Source organism: Quercus robur, chromosome 5 (assembly GCF_932294415.1).
Source record: "Quercus robur chromosome 5, dhQueRobu3.1, whole genome shotgun sequence".
NCBI lineage: Eukaryota > Viridiplantae > Streptophyta > Magnoliopsida > Fagales > Fagaceae > Quercus > Quercus robur.
Genome location: NC_065538.1, coordinates 33,493,119 through 33,507,202, shown reverse-complemented (window position 1 = coordinate 33,507,202; position 14,084 = coordinate 33,493,119). Strand labels below are relative to the sequence as shown.

The 14,084-nt window shown below is 37.7% G+C and overlaps 1 pseudogene; it reads left to right on the top strand.

The window, feature by feature from the left end:
• Positions 1-12,800, top strand: part of LOC126728118 (flotillin-like protein 2) — a 35,150-nt pseudogene extending 22,350 nt beyond the window's left edge.
• Positions 12,801-14,084: the final 1,284 nt, after the last annotated feature.

Genomic DNA, 14,084 nt, shown 5'->3' with positions numbered 1-14,084 from the left:
TTTTTGATGTGTTAGTTTATGAGTTTCTCCTTCAATCATGTGAAAATTTGGATGGTTTATGTTTCAAGTAAAGAAAGAGGATTAATAGGGCTTATAGATAGAGCTACAGTTGGGAGGGGTTCCCACACACTCTGATTTCTAAAGATAAAGACTTAATATCTATCACACCCCAAATCCAAAAGGGTCCAATGTAACGCCCTAGGTACACCCAAAAAAAAAAAAAAAAAAAGTCAGAATTTTATGGCTCACATGTGACCCCACCTACCCCCTTAATTCCCCACCACTCATTTCTCTCAAAATATCTCTCCCTCCCTCTTTGGCCAACTAGCACTCTTCTTCTTACTTTGTTCTCTTTTTCTTTTCATTTTCTCTCAAACACTCGTCTCTATCACTCCCTCACACTCTCCCTCGGTACCTACTCCATACCACCATCTCCACATCATTTTTCTGGCAAGGTCACCGGAAAATTCTTAGGAACCTCTAAGCATCTTCATCCCTTTTACTTGAGGTAAAGATTTCTAATCTTTTTGATGCGTTTTATGCTTTTGCTAGAAGTTCCATTTATCTAAGCTTTGATAATAATATTAATGTGATTTATGAGCTTTGGAAGTGATAGTCATGTATTTATATGTATGAGTTTTGTATTGGTGGAATTATTTGATGACTAAGTTTATAGTTTTTACAATGGTGATTGTCTAAGTGGTGAAGATTTGGGGGTTTTGGCTTTTTAATATGAAATAAATGGTGAATATAATTTTTACAAATTATTTGGAGCTAGTTAAAGATTCAAATTGTTTGTATTGGAGGATATTATGGTTTTTGGTATCATGGGTCTCTTGTTGACGTGGTATAAATCTTGTGGGAAGTACTTATAAGTTGTTGAGGTTTTGATGTTAGAGATAATATCTTGAATGACTTTATAAGTTTATAAATGAGAGTCTATGCCTTGTAAATTAAATTGTTGGGTAACTTTGGAAGTAGGATACATTACATGTGAGGTTAAATACTTAGGCTTGCCTAATTAATTTGTAGCTAGATACAATTTCAAGCTTTATGCTTATTGTGATAGGTTTGCTTGATATTGTTTAGGTTCTAGCTTATCTCCTAGCTTTTTAATGGGATTTTTGGAAAATAATCATGTTGCATAAACGTTGTTTTTGGGTTAAACACGTTTTTGGAAACTACTTATGGAAACTATATTTTCCTAAAAACTATTGTGTCGTAACCTTAAATGTATATGGTTATTTATGAATAGTGCATCATACTTGGTAATGTATATGGGGAAATGCATGATTTGTTAGCATGGAAAAGATAAGCATCTTTTATAAAATTCTTGGGAATGGATTTTATGGATTTATTGCATTATTTGCAAATTCTAAAGATGTTTTGTCTTGACTTGTGATATTTGGAAAATTGATAGAAAATCTTATACACAAGAAATGATTTTTGAAAACTTGAGAATCTTGTGAATATATTGGGTATTTCAAAGGTTTTTGTGAAACTACTTGAAATTGAATTGTGTTTTAATTTCATGTAAACTGTGAGCTCTTTATGTTTTTACCCTTGAGCTGTGACATGTGATTACCTGGTGATTACCTAGCCAGATGCCATAGTCTTTGTGACATTTGTACCTTGGCACCTTGTCTTTGTGGCGGATTGATGTCTTCGTGGTATAATTGATGTCTTCGTGGCATAACTTGATATCTTCGTGGTATAACCGATGTCTTCGTGGCATAACTTGATGTCTTTATGGCATACCTAACGTCTTTATGGCAACTTGTCATGTGGCCTTGGGTTGGATTTTCAGGTTTTGAAAGGGTGTTTTGATAGCTCACAGTAAATTGTATATAGATTCATGTTGAAATATTTTGAGAAAGCTTGGTGCTATATTCTTTTAATCATTCTTGTCAATTTATTAAGAAAAATGGATTTGCATGATCCTAATGGAAATTTCCAAATTATAACACGTTTTGTAAATTGCTCATCATCATGAAACTTGCATTTCCCCCACCCCCATTAATTATGCTATTTACTAGGCTCTGTCTCATCCCATTTTTTTACAAACTTTTTCAGAGTAGGCAACTATCGTTTTGAGACAGGTTTTTGTGACTAGCAGTAGTTAGACTAACTATTAATGGAGGCTGGACTTTTGTTATGGTGATCTTTAGATGTACATCATAAAATAGGCTTGACTTATTCTTTTGTATTTAATAGTGGTGATGGCTTTTATTCCCACTGATGGGACAAGTTGATGATATGTAATTATATTTATTCAGACCTCCATTCTTTTGTAGCTAATGGTAATTGTAATTATTGCATAGAGTTCTGACTTACTTTAGGAGTATTGTTAATGAAATTATGATGATAATTCTTGATGTTAGTACTTGACATGAATTATTTGCAATAAATTTTCAAAAAGGAAAAATATATAGATACCTTTGAGATATTTTTCTCATACTTTGGACTCTTTTGGTTTTGGGGCGTGACATCCAAAGCATGAGAAATAAGGTACCTGTATATTTTTCCTTTTTGACAAATCAATCCAAATAGTCCATACCAAGTACTAATATCAAGAATTTTCATAATAATTTCATTAAAGATACTCCCAAAGTAAGTCAGAGCTCTATACAATAATTATAAGGACCATTGGCCACAAAAGAGTGGAGGTCTGAATAAATATAATTACATATTATCAGCTTGTCCCATCAGTGGGAATAAAGTCATCACCACTACCATTAAATACAAAAGAATTTGCCAAACCTACTCTAGGATGTACATCATCTAAATATCACTGTCACAGAAGTCCAGCCTCTATCAGCAGTTAGTCTAACTACTGTTAGCCACAAAAACCTGTCTCAAAATGATCGTTGCCTACTCTAAAAAAGTTTATAAAAGAATTAGATGAGACAGAGCCCAGTAAGTATCATCAGCTTGTCCCAATAGTGGGAATAAAGTCATCACCACTACTATTAGATACAAAAGAATTTGCCAAGCCTACTCTAGGATGTACATCATCTAAATATCACCGTTACAGAAGTCCAGCCTCCATCAGTAGTTAGTCTAACTACTGCTTGCCACAAAAACCTATCTCAAAATGATTGTTGCCTACTCTAAAAAAGTTTGTAAAAGAATTAGATGAGACAGAGCCCAGTAAGTAGCATAATTAATGGGGGTAGGGGAAATGCAAGTTTCATGATGATGAATAGTTTACAAAGCATGTTCTAATTTGAGAATTTCCAAATAAATTCTACAAAACCATTTCCAAAAATAATATGACAAGAATGATTAAAATGATACAGCATAAAACTTCTCAAAATGCTCGTATGAAACTACATACTATATTTTGTGAGCAATAACAATACAATTTCAAACCCAAGGCCACATGACAATGCCGTTACAAAGATAGAACTAATCTGCCGTCACAAAGACAGAACTAATCTGGTGTTACAAAGATAGAACTCATCGCTGACATACAGTCAAAACTAAATATTCCGTCACAAAGACGAAACTCATCACTGTCACAAAGACGAAACTCAATAACCATCACAAAGATGGGTGCTAAGATACTAATGTCACAAAGACTATAGTATCTAGCTAGGTAATCATATGTCATAACACATGGGTAGAATATAAAGAGCTCACAAATTACCTTTAATTCAAAATATGTAATTCACTTCCAAGTAGTTTCATAAAATATTTGAATAGTCAAGATATTCACAAGGTTCTCAAAGCCTTCAACTCATTTATTTTCAAAAAGATTTTGTATTAACTTCCCAACTAACATAGGTCAAGATAAACATCTTTATATTTTGCAAATAATGCAATAAATCCATAAAATCTATTCTCAAAAATTTAATCAAAGATGCTAGTCTTTTCCATGCTAACAAATCATGCATTTCCCCATATGCAATAAGAAATATGATGCACTTTCAATGCTTCATGCGTTTTGCATAAATGATTAACAATAATAGTACACATATTACATTTTAGGAAAACCATGAATAATGTTCCAAAATGGGTTTAACCATATAATACTTTAGTGCAATAATTATTCCATTTTAAAAATCCCATTAAGAAGCCACTTACCTCGCAACCCACAAAAGCCTAATTTTCCAAGCTCCAAATGAGATTAGCTAGAACCTAAACAATACCAAGCAAACCTATTACAATAAACATAAAGCTTGACATTGCATTTAGCTATGAATTAGAGATTGCTAACTAAGCAATTAATTAGGCAAGTGTAGCATTTAACCTCAAAAATAATGTATTCCACTTCCAAGGTTTCTCAACTAATTTACAAGGTATAGACTCCCATTATACTCATAAATCATTCAAGGTATTATCTCTAACATCAAAACCTCAACACCTTATGAGTAGTTCCCACAAGATTTATATAATATCATCAAGAGACCCATGACACCAAAATCATAATATTCTCCAAGACAACAATTAGAATCTTTATCTAGCTCCAAATAATCAATAAAAATTATATTCACTATCTATTTCATATTAAAAAGCCAAAACCCTCAAATCTTCACCACTTATATAACCACCATTGTAAAAACTATAAACCCACTCATCAAATAATTCCACCAAGACAAAACCCATACATATAAACACATGAATATCACTTCCAAAACTCATAAATCACATGGATATCATTATCAAAACTTAGATTAAAGAACCTCAAGCAAAAGCATATAAACCCACCAAAAAGATTAGAAATTATTACCTCAAATAATAGAGATGAGTGAGCCTTAGCTTTTTCCTATGGAGTTTTCCGATAAACTTTGCCGGAAAAATGATGGTGGAGGTGGTGGTGAGGAGATGTACCGGTGGGAGAGTGAGGGAGTGTGAGAGAGGAGTGTGTGTGTTGTGTTTGAGAGAAAAAAAAAAAAAAAAAAAAAAAAAAAAAAAAAAAAAAAAAAAAAAAAAAAAAGGAAAAGAAAAAGTGGAGAGGACCCTAGCTAATTGACCGGCCAAGAGGGTGAGACATGAGATGATATTGGTGAGATTGTGTGGTTGAGGGGAGTGGGGTATGTGGGGGTCACGTAGGCTTCTCAAAAAATCCGCCACTTTACTTCTTCTTTTTTTCTTTTTTTTTAAGGGCTGGGACATTACAATATCACTTCACTAAAATGTAATTAGTAATTGAATGATACTTCCTTAATATATCATTTTGTAGGACAACTTAGAATACATTAAGATATCTTTTTTATATTTAATGTGGGGAAGTAAGCTTCAACATTTACCAGTTTCATAGTTTGTATGAATTTAATAATTGTATATCTTTTTGAATTATAATATGACTGATTCCAATCCTGTCTTTGGAAATCACTCATCCATTAATATTGAGATTGATATTATCTGATAAAGAATACAAAATTTTACTTCAAAAAATAAACAAAACATGCTTCTACTTCTAATAAAAAAATAAGATAAAGAAAATATGCATGATAATACTAGTTGCTATGTTATGTTAGTAAATTGGTTCACTTTATGATTTTATGTTTATATTTGGATCTTACAAGTCTTCTATACAATCCAAAAACCCATGATAAGGAATGGATTTTTATTTTTTTTGTTAATATGTGAAACATTGATGATATAGGTGCAACAATCAAATTGGGAACTGTGCAAGAAACAAAAAGCAGCAGAAGCAGTTCTGTATGAGGCACAGAAAGCTGCTAAGGCACAGAAGGCAAGTGCATACGCAAATTTCTATGCCTGCCAACAATTTGCAGAGAGTGAACTATATGCAAAGAAGAAAGAGGCTGAAATGAATTATACTCTCCCCATGTAGGAGCCCCTTCCTCTCGACCATCCCTCGAGTCCTCCCTCCCTTCCTAACGGCTCTTCCTTTCACTATCTCTACAAACACCCCTCTGTGCTCACCTCCAATCCCCATAACCTTCACCTTCGACCTCTCTTTGGCAAGCTCCTTTTTAACAGGCATCAAAACCAACGGGCCTTAAAGAGCACCCTCAGAGCTGCCTAGAAAATGGGTTCTGTTCTAAGAATAGTAGATGTTGGAAATGATATCTTCCAGTTCAAGTTCACCTTAGAATATTAGATGGAATGGGTTGAGAGAAACAGCCCTTGGAATTTCGACAATAACTTACTGCTCCTGTGCAGATGGAGGAAAGGCCTCTTAATCTCCAACATAGACTTTGCCCATTCGCCCTTTTGGGTTCAGATTTGGGGCCTCCCTTTTGAGAACTTGTCTAAGGATGTTGGAAAAGACCTAGGGAACAGCTTGGGTCGTTACATTGAGACCGATAAGCAGTCATGGTTATTCGAACAAGCACGATTCATGAGAATCCATGTCGATTTACCATCCAACAAACCTCTCTAAAGAGGAGGCAACATAGTAAATCTTGAAGGAGGGAAGACTTAGGTCACCTTCAAGTATGAGAGGCCCCCCACCTTCTGCTACCAATGTGGATGGCTCGGTCATGATGAAAAACACTGTCTAAACCACCCCTTCACTCCTAACTCTCCCAAACAATATGTGGAAACCAAAAGGGTAGCTCCGAAAAATCCAAATCCCAAAATAGTTGGAGTTTCAATGAAGAGCGATCAGGAAAATTAAGTGACAGATCAACGCCGGTGATGGTAGCCTCATCGAGCCCGGATTCAGAGCGACTAGCAAGGATAGAAATTCAAATTTGAAATCATAACGAAAAAGGCATAGTGCTCGAGGTGGTTGGTGGGCTCAAAGGGACAACCTCACAAACAGTGGGAAATCAGGGACGTAACCCGACAGAAAACATTGACATGTTGCCTAGATTGGAGGGCCCCCCACGTGATCAACACAATATAGGAGCCTCGGGTAGAGATGCCAGAGATGAGTCCTCACTTGTGGGCCTTCCCAGTTCACCCCTCCACAAGGCCCAAGAGATCACTAGTTCTCTAAAGCCCATCACTGAGATTATAACCCCCGTAGAAAATCTCAAATTCCCATCAGGCCCAAGCCAAACCAAGCAGCCCAAAGGCAAAGGTAACTAGAAAAGGATAGCTTGGGAAAAAAGGAAACAGGCCCAGGGAGTCTCTATGCAATCAAATGAGAACCTGTCAAGGTCCAAAAGGCCAGGTAAGTTGGACTTCTCAGTTGAGTTAGAAGAAAATCATCCCCCAAAAAGGCATTGCGTAAGCCCCCCTACAAGCTTAGTTGCCTCACCAGTCAGATCGGCGATGGCTACTAGGCAGCAATGCCGAGAATAATGAATTCCATATATTGGAACTGCCGAGAAATTGGGAACCCTCAGACAGTGTTTACGTTGCCTAACTACATGCGACGATGGAATCCTTATATCGTCATCTTGGTGGAGACTAAATCAAAGGTAAAGCATATGGAGAAAATTAAATTCAATTTGGGGTTTTCTAATGACCTAATTGTCCCTAGTCAAGGCCGAAGTGGAGGCTTAGCCCTTCTCTGGTCAAAGGAAATCAACTTAGAAATCATATCCTTCTCTTAACGCCACATCGATTCCACCATCACTGATCAAATGGAGATTTATTGGTTTTTATGGCCACCTAGAACCCCATATGAGGAAGGAATCCCGAACCCTTCTCACTTATCTAAATGCCCAATATTCTTTACCCTAGTTTTGTTGCGGAGATTTTAATGAAATTTTATCTGTGTCTGAAAAATTAGGTGGAGCCCAGGGATCGCAAAGGCAAATGGAAGGCTTCCTTGATGCCGTGAATGCTTGTGGCTTCCAAGACCTTAGCTTCTCAGGTTCAAAATTTACGTGGTGCAATATGCAAGAAGGTAGCAACAGAGTCTACCTTCAACTGGACAGAGCCTTTGCCAACTCAAAATGGCTCAGTCTCTTTAAGGATGCCAAGGTCCACCACTTGGTTGAGTCCACCTCAGACTATTGCCTCCTAAGAATTACGGACTCATGCTCCTTGCCTCCAACTAGAAAACGCCGCTTGCCATTTTGAAGTCATGTGGGCAAAGAGAGAAGGCTGTCAAGAGATCATTGAAGTTGCTTTGGAATAGGGGCAACTCATTGAATACTCCTGAAGGAATTTCTTCCAACCTTAGTCGTTGCACATCAGAATTAACTACATGGAATAAAAGTGTGATTGGAAACATCCCAAGGAAAATTCATGAAAAGAGGAAAGCTCTCAACAACCTCACTGCCCAAGATCACGATGGCTCTCATGGAGTAACAATCAATGAAATCAGGAAAGAAATTAATGACCTTCTAGATAGTGAGGAGATTTTATCATTTTATGACATCAACGCAGCAAAATTCATTGGTATAGAGAGGGAGACAGAAATACAAAATTCTTCCATGCTAGAGCTTTTGACAGAAGGAAGAAGAACACTATTTTGGGCTTGTGGAACGATGAAGGCAAATGGTGTGATGACAAGGACAGTATCTAGGCTACTGCACTAGCCTACTTTGAGAAAATCTACACTACTATCTCACCAAGTGGTATCCAGGAGATCACCAATGCCATCCCTACACGAGTAACAGCGGAGATGAATACCGAGCTCACCAAAACCTTCACCAGTGAAGAAGTCACAAGAGCTCTCCAGCAACTCCACCGTACCAAGGCCCTGGGACCTGACGGTATGTCTGCCATTTTCTTTCATAAATATTGGAGCTTTATGGGTTCTAATGTCACCACCATGGTACTGGATGTGCTTAACCTCAATATGTTTATAGCAGAACTCAACAAAACCAACATCTCCCTTATTCCAAAATCCAACAACCCCACTAGAATGATAGAGTTTCGGCCAATTAGTTTATCTAATGTAGAGTACAAGCTTATCTCCAAGGTTCTGGCCAACCACCTTAAAGTCATCCTCCCCATGTTATCACAAAGAACCAAAGTGCCTTTACCTCATAAAGGTTAATCACAAACAACGTATTGGTTGCATTTGAGCTCATGCACTACTTGAACCACAAAACCGAAAGCAAGGAGAGCTTCATGTCCATTAAACTAGATATGAATAAGGTGTTTGATTGGGTGGAATGGGGCTTCGTCAAGGGTGTCATTGAAAAAATGGGTTTTGACAGGAAATGGGTTAACCTTATCATGCAGTACATCTCTTCAGTCTCATACCCAGTGATCATCAGTGGTAAGGCCTATGGCAACATCACCCCCTCTAGAGGCCTTCACCAAGGCGACCCATCTTCCCCTGGACTTTTCCTCCTTTGTGTTGAGGGTCTTTCTACTCATCCACCAAGCAGCTAGGTACCAATCACTTAATGGCATGTCCATCTATAGGGGTTGCCCTACAATCACCCACCTTTTTTTCGCAGATGACAGTTTGCTGTTTTGCAAGGCAAACACTTCGGAATGCATGGAGTTAATCGACATCCTTAAAGCCTATGAAAAGGCCTTGGGTCAGAAAATCAACGCAGACAAGTCATCGGTCTTTTTTAGTCCGAACACTCCCTTTGAGGTTAAAGAAGAGATCCTGAGGATTCTTGGTCCAATGCAAGACATTAGGCATAAGAAATACCTCAGTCTCCCTTCGTTAATAAGGAAATCAAAAAATCAAGTGTTTGTTGAAATTAAAGAGAGGGTGGGGAAGAAGCTAGATGGCTGGAAGGAAAGCTTCTCTTTATCGAGGGTAGAGAAATTCTAATCAAGGTCGTTGCTTAAGCCATTCCAACGTATACCATGAGCTTCTTCCAATTACCTTAAACACTATGTGATGACCTTGAACGAATGATGAGAAATTTTTGGTGGGGCCAAAGGAATCAAGAAACAAAATTGGCATTGGGTAAGTTGGAAGAAGATGTGCAAATCCAAGCTCTTTGATGGTATGGGATTTCGAAATCTCCAAGCCTTCAACTTGGCATTATTAGCCAAGCAAGGGTGGCAAATTCTCTCAAATCCCAACTCCTTAGTGTCATGGGTTTACAAAGCAAAATACTTTCCCCACGATGATGTCCTGAACTCTAAGAAAGGCAGCAACCTAAGTTACGCGTGGAGGAGTATCCATAACAATCTGAAGATTATAAGAAAAGGCACCCGGTGGAGGGTGGGAAACAACAAAAGGATCCATATTTGGGAGGATAGATGGCTCCCAATTCCAACCACCCATAAGGTGATCTCCCCCCTCCCCCCCCCCCCCCCAAAAAAATCTTTCAACAACTTCCCAATGGTGTCCTCACTCATAGATGAAGATATCAAATGGTGGAAACCAAACCTTGTAAAGTCCCTATTTCTTCCATTTGAAGCTAACACCATCCTTAGAATTCCTATTAGCTACAATCTTCCGGAGGATAGTCTAATCTAGTTGGGGAAGAAAAGTGGATCTTTCACTATCAAGAGTGCCTATTACGTTGCTACTAAGGCGGTTGAACAATATGAGTCGGGGGAAAGCACATCTAACCGCTCAGACCCACCTTTTTGGAAGAAAATCTGGCAGCTCAAAGTCCCACCTAAGGTCAAAATTTTTGCTTAGCGTGCCTGCATGAACGGACTTCCCACCATGTACAATCTCTGCTACAGAGGTTTGAACTCTCCTGGGTTTGTCCTTTATGTAATAAAAGTATGGAATCCACTTCTCACGCCCTTCTGCATTGTAATCATGCAAGACAAACTTGGGCTTTGTGGTAGGACTGCCCAATGGACATTACAGCAATTGAATTGGACATTATTGACATCGCAGGCCAATTCATCGAGAAAGGGACCTTCAGGGAGCTGGATATCTTCTTCATGACTACTTGGACCATTTGGGGAAATAGGAACCAAGCCATCCACAACGATGTAGGTATCCCTCCATTGCAAGTGTGGGAATCAGCAAGAAGAGTCTTACTTGATTTCAACAATGCCTGCATAAATCCCCCCTTAACGCAACCTACTCCCCACCATAAATCCCCCCCCCCCCCAACTAGGCTTCTTTAAGGTTAATGTAGATGGAGCAACTTCAGATAAAGGGAGGAACTCTTGCATAGGTGTAATCATCAAAGACTGCTCAGGCAACCCCATCGGAGCTTTAAGAAAACCCCTCCCATCAGACTTTTTTGCCGAGGTGATTGAGGCGTTTTCGCTTCAGAGATGCAGATTTCTCGAGCCATCTTTGAGTCAGTCGCTCTATCAGTGATTCAATCTCTAACCTCAAGAGACTTAGGTGGTGAGGTTGGTCATATCCTTCATGATATCAAGTCTTCTTTGCACTCCTTCTCATGTTATTCCTTCATGCACTTGAAAAGGGACGGCAACAGAGCAGCCCATACGTTAGCCAGGGAAGCTAAACTCACGGGCCAAACTCAGATATGGAAGGGTGTCACCCCCCCCCCCCCCATTTAGCAAATTCTCAGGGATGATTTGTTGTAATTTCTCTTGTTGTTTATTGCTTGTTTCCTTGCTCTGTTGTAATTCAATTTCAAGTTGGAATGATACTCTTCCAAGTTTACCATAAAAAATAAATAAATAAAAATAATAATAAAATAAATTAAAATAAATTAAAAAAAAAAAAAAAAAAAAGAGGCTAAAGGGATCACTGCACTTGCACAAGCTGAAGGCTTTTACTTGAACACCCCATTGAAAAAACTGGGAGGAAATTACACTTCGCTAAGGGACTACATGATGGTCAACGACATGGACGGAGCCATTCATAGACCGGGGGGGGGGGGGGGAATGGCCCCCCCTAATTTTTTTTTAAATAGTATAATTATTTAACTATATATTTAGGTACTAATTTTAGCAACTTCCTCAATAAAATTACATTTTGTCCCCCTTATTGATCATTATAGGAAAAATGCTATAGTTACAAACTTTTTTACAACATTTTTATAGATTATTGAGGTAGCAAATTCTTTCTAGTTTACATCTGGGTCCACCACTTACATCACTTTTTTATTTACTAATAATCACTAATCACAACAAAAATTTGTAAAAAAATTTTGTAGATCTAAAAAAAAAAAAAAAAATATATATATATATATACAAGCCCAAAATATTAGCCCAACAACAAAAATCACCAATAGGCAGTAGCAAAGCTTTTAAAAAAAAAAAAACTGAAACTAATCAACCAATTTTACCAAAAACAAACAACTTAACCCTCTAAAAAACTTTAAACAAAATAATTGTCCTTACCAACAAAAGACACTCTACACACATACCAGGACACACACCAAAATTAATAAAAGAAAACCTTTGCCAGCTAAGCAATAGAGCCAAAAGCCGAAGCGACTGCATATAACTAACAATAAAACTGCCCCTCTAACTTCAAGTTCTGGCTCCATCCCTGTCTTCATCGTCGTTTTTCTGTGCCTTAGTTATGTGCGGGGGACTTCAATAAGATCGCCAAGGCTCATGAAAAGTTTGGTGGTTATATACAACCTCATCAGCAGATTCACATCTTCCGAGAGGCCATTGATCAATGTGGTTTTGTTGATCTGGGGTACGTGGGATGTAAATTTACTTGGTATAAAAATTACCCATGTAATGTTACAATTTGGGAATGCTTGGATAGGGCTTCAGGAACAAATGAGTGTGTGTCCTCTTTCCTGGCCTCAAAGGTGATGGCTCTCGAATGTTGGTCATCCAATCACAAGCCCATTGTAATCTATCCCCTAGGGATTCCAGAGAGAAGGTCCAAACCATGGAGGTTCAAACAAGCTTGGTTGGAGATTGAGAGCTGTCTCAATAAAATTGGCATGGAGGACAAACAACAGTGGTTCACCTATGGCTCAAGTCAAAGGGAAGATCAGAGTTTGTCAAAAACAATTTTCTACAATATCACAAAGACTCTAATCGACAAGAAGAAATTGTTACAGAAGGTTGAAGAGGCGGCTTTAGGAGGTGGTAGTTTCGAATGAGTGGTGCAATTAAAAAATGAAGTCGGGTCTCTACTCTCATAGGAAGAAAAGCTGTGGCACCAACGGTCACAAGTGCATTGGGCGCAATCTGGAGACAAGAACACAGGACACTTCCATAGTAGGGCGTCTCATATATTTCGGAGAAATAGAATTATTGAACTCCAGAATGACAATGGTAGGTTGTGCTCGAAAGTTGATTCCATTTCTGTCCTGTTTCTCAACTATTACCAGAACCTCTTCTTTTCCTCTCACCCGAGTCAAATTGAAGCAGTTATACAATTCACTCCGTGGGTGGTGACCCCATATATGAATTCTTTCTTGACTGGAGTTTTTACTAGGTCTGAAGTGGATGCATTCCTTAAAACATATGGTGCCCCTAAAGGCCCCAAGACTTGATGGTATGACTCCCATTTTCTTCAAACTTCTGAATTAATGGAAATGAAACCAATAACAAGTTATTTTTACTTTTAGGATAACTTAGGTACTCACAAAATCATCATCTAATTCTCACCTTGGCAATGTATGATAAAGCCCATGGAAGACCCAATAGTACATTTTCTTTTATTAATTAATATTGAAGAGTGAGAGGAATAGTTCAATGCTTTATAGAAACTTGGTGCAACATTTATGTCAATGTACCTTCTTATGGATAATAAATTGCAAGTTTTATTGCTTCTAAATTCCTTATCTAATAGTTGGAAGACTTTGGTAGTGTCACCTAGAAACTATGCTCTGAAAGATGTGTTACAACTTGCAATGTTTAATGATAGTTTGTTTGATAAAAAAATTAGAAGAAATGACGTGGGTAAGGATAATGCACAAACTCTTGTCACAAAAAACACGAGGAGAAGTAAAAGTTCTTAGGAGTGCGTTAAATCCAAAAGTTGATTAGAGTCAAAAGTGAAACTCAAGTGTTTCAACTATAACAAAGAATGTCACATTAAGAGAAACTACAAAGCTTGGAAAAACAAATAGAAGGATGAGAAAAATCAGAACAAGGTGGATGATCAGAATACTATTGTTGTCACATTATGTGTTAATTATTTTTTGTAGGAGATGATGAATGTTGCAATTTTACTGATCTTTGTGTTAAATGGGTGATTGACTTAGCTATATCCTACCATGCCACTTCAAGAAATGAGCTATTTAGTTCATAAAAAGTAGGAAACTTTGAAGGATGTGTGACAATGACAATTTTGCTGACATTGTGGGAATTATTAATATTTTTGTTGAGTGTAACACTAAATACACCCTAACCTTGAAGGATGTGTGACATGTTTTGAA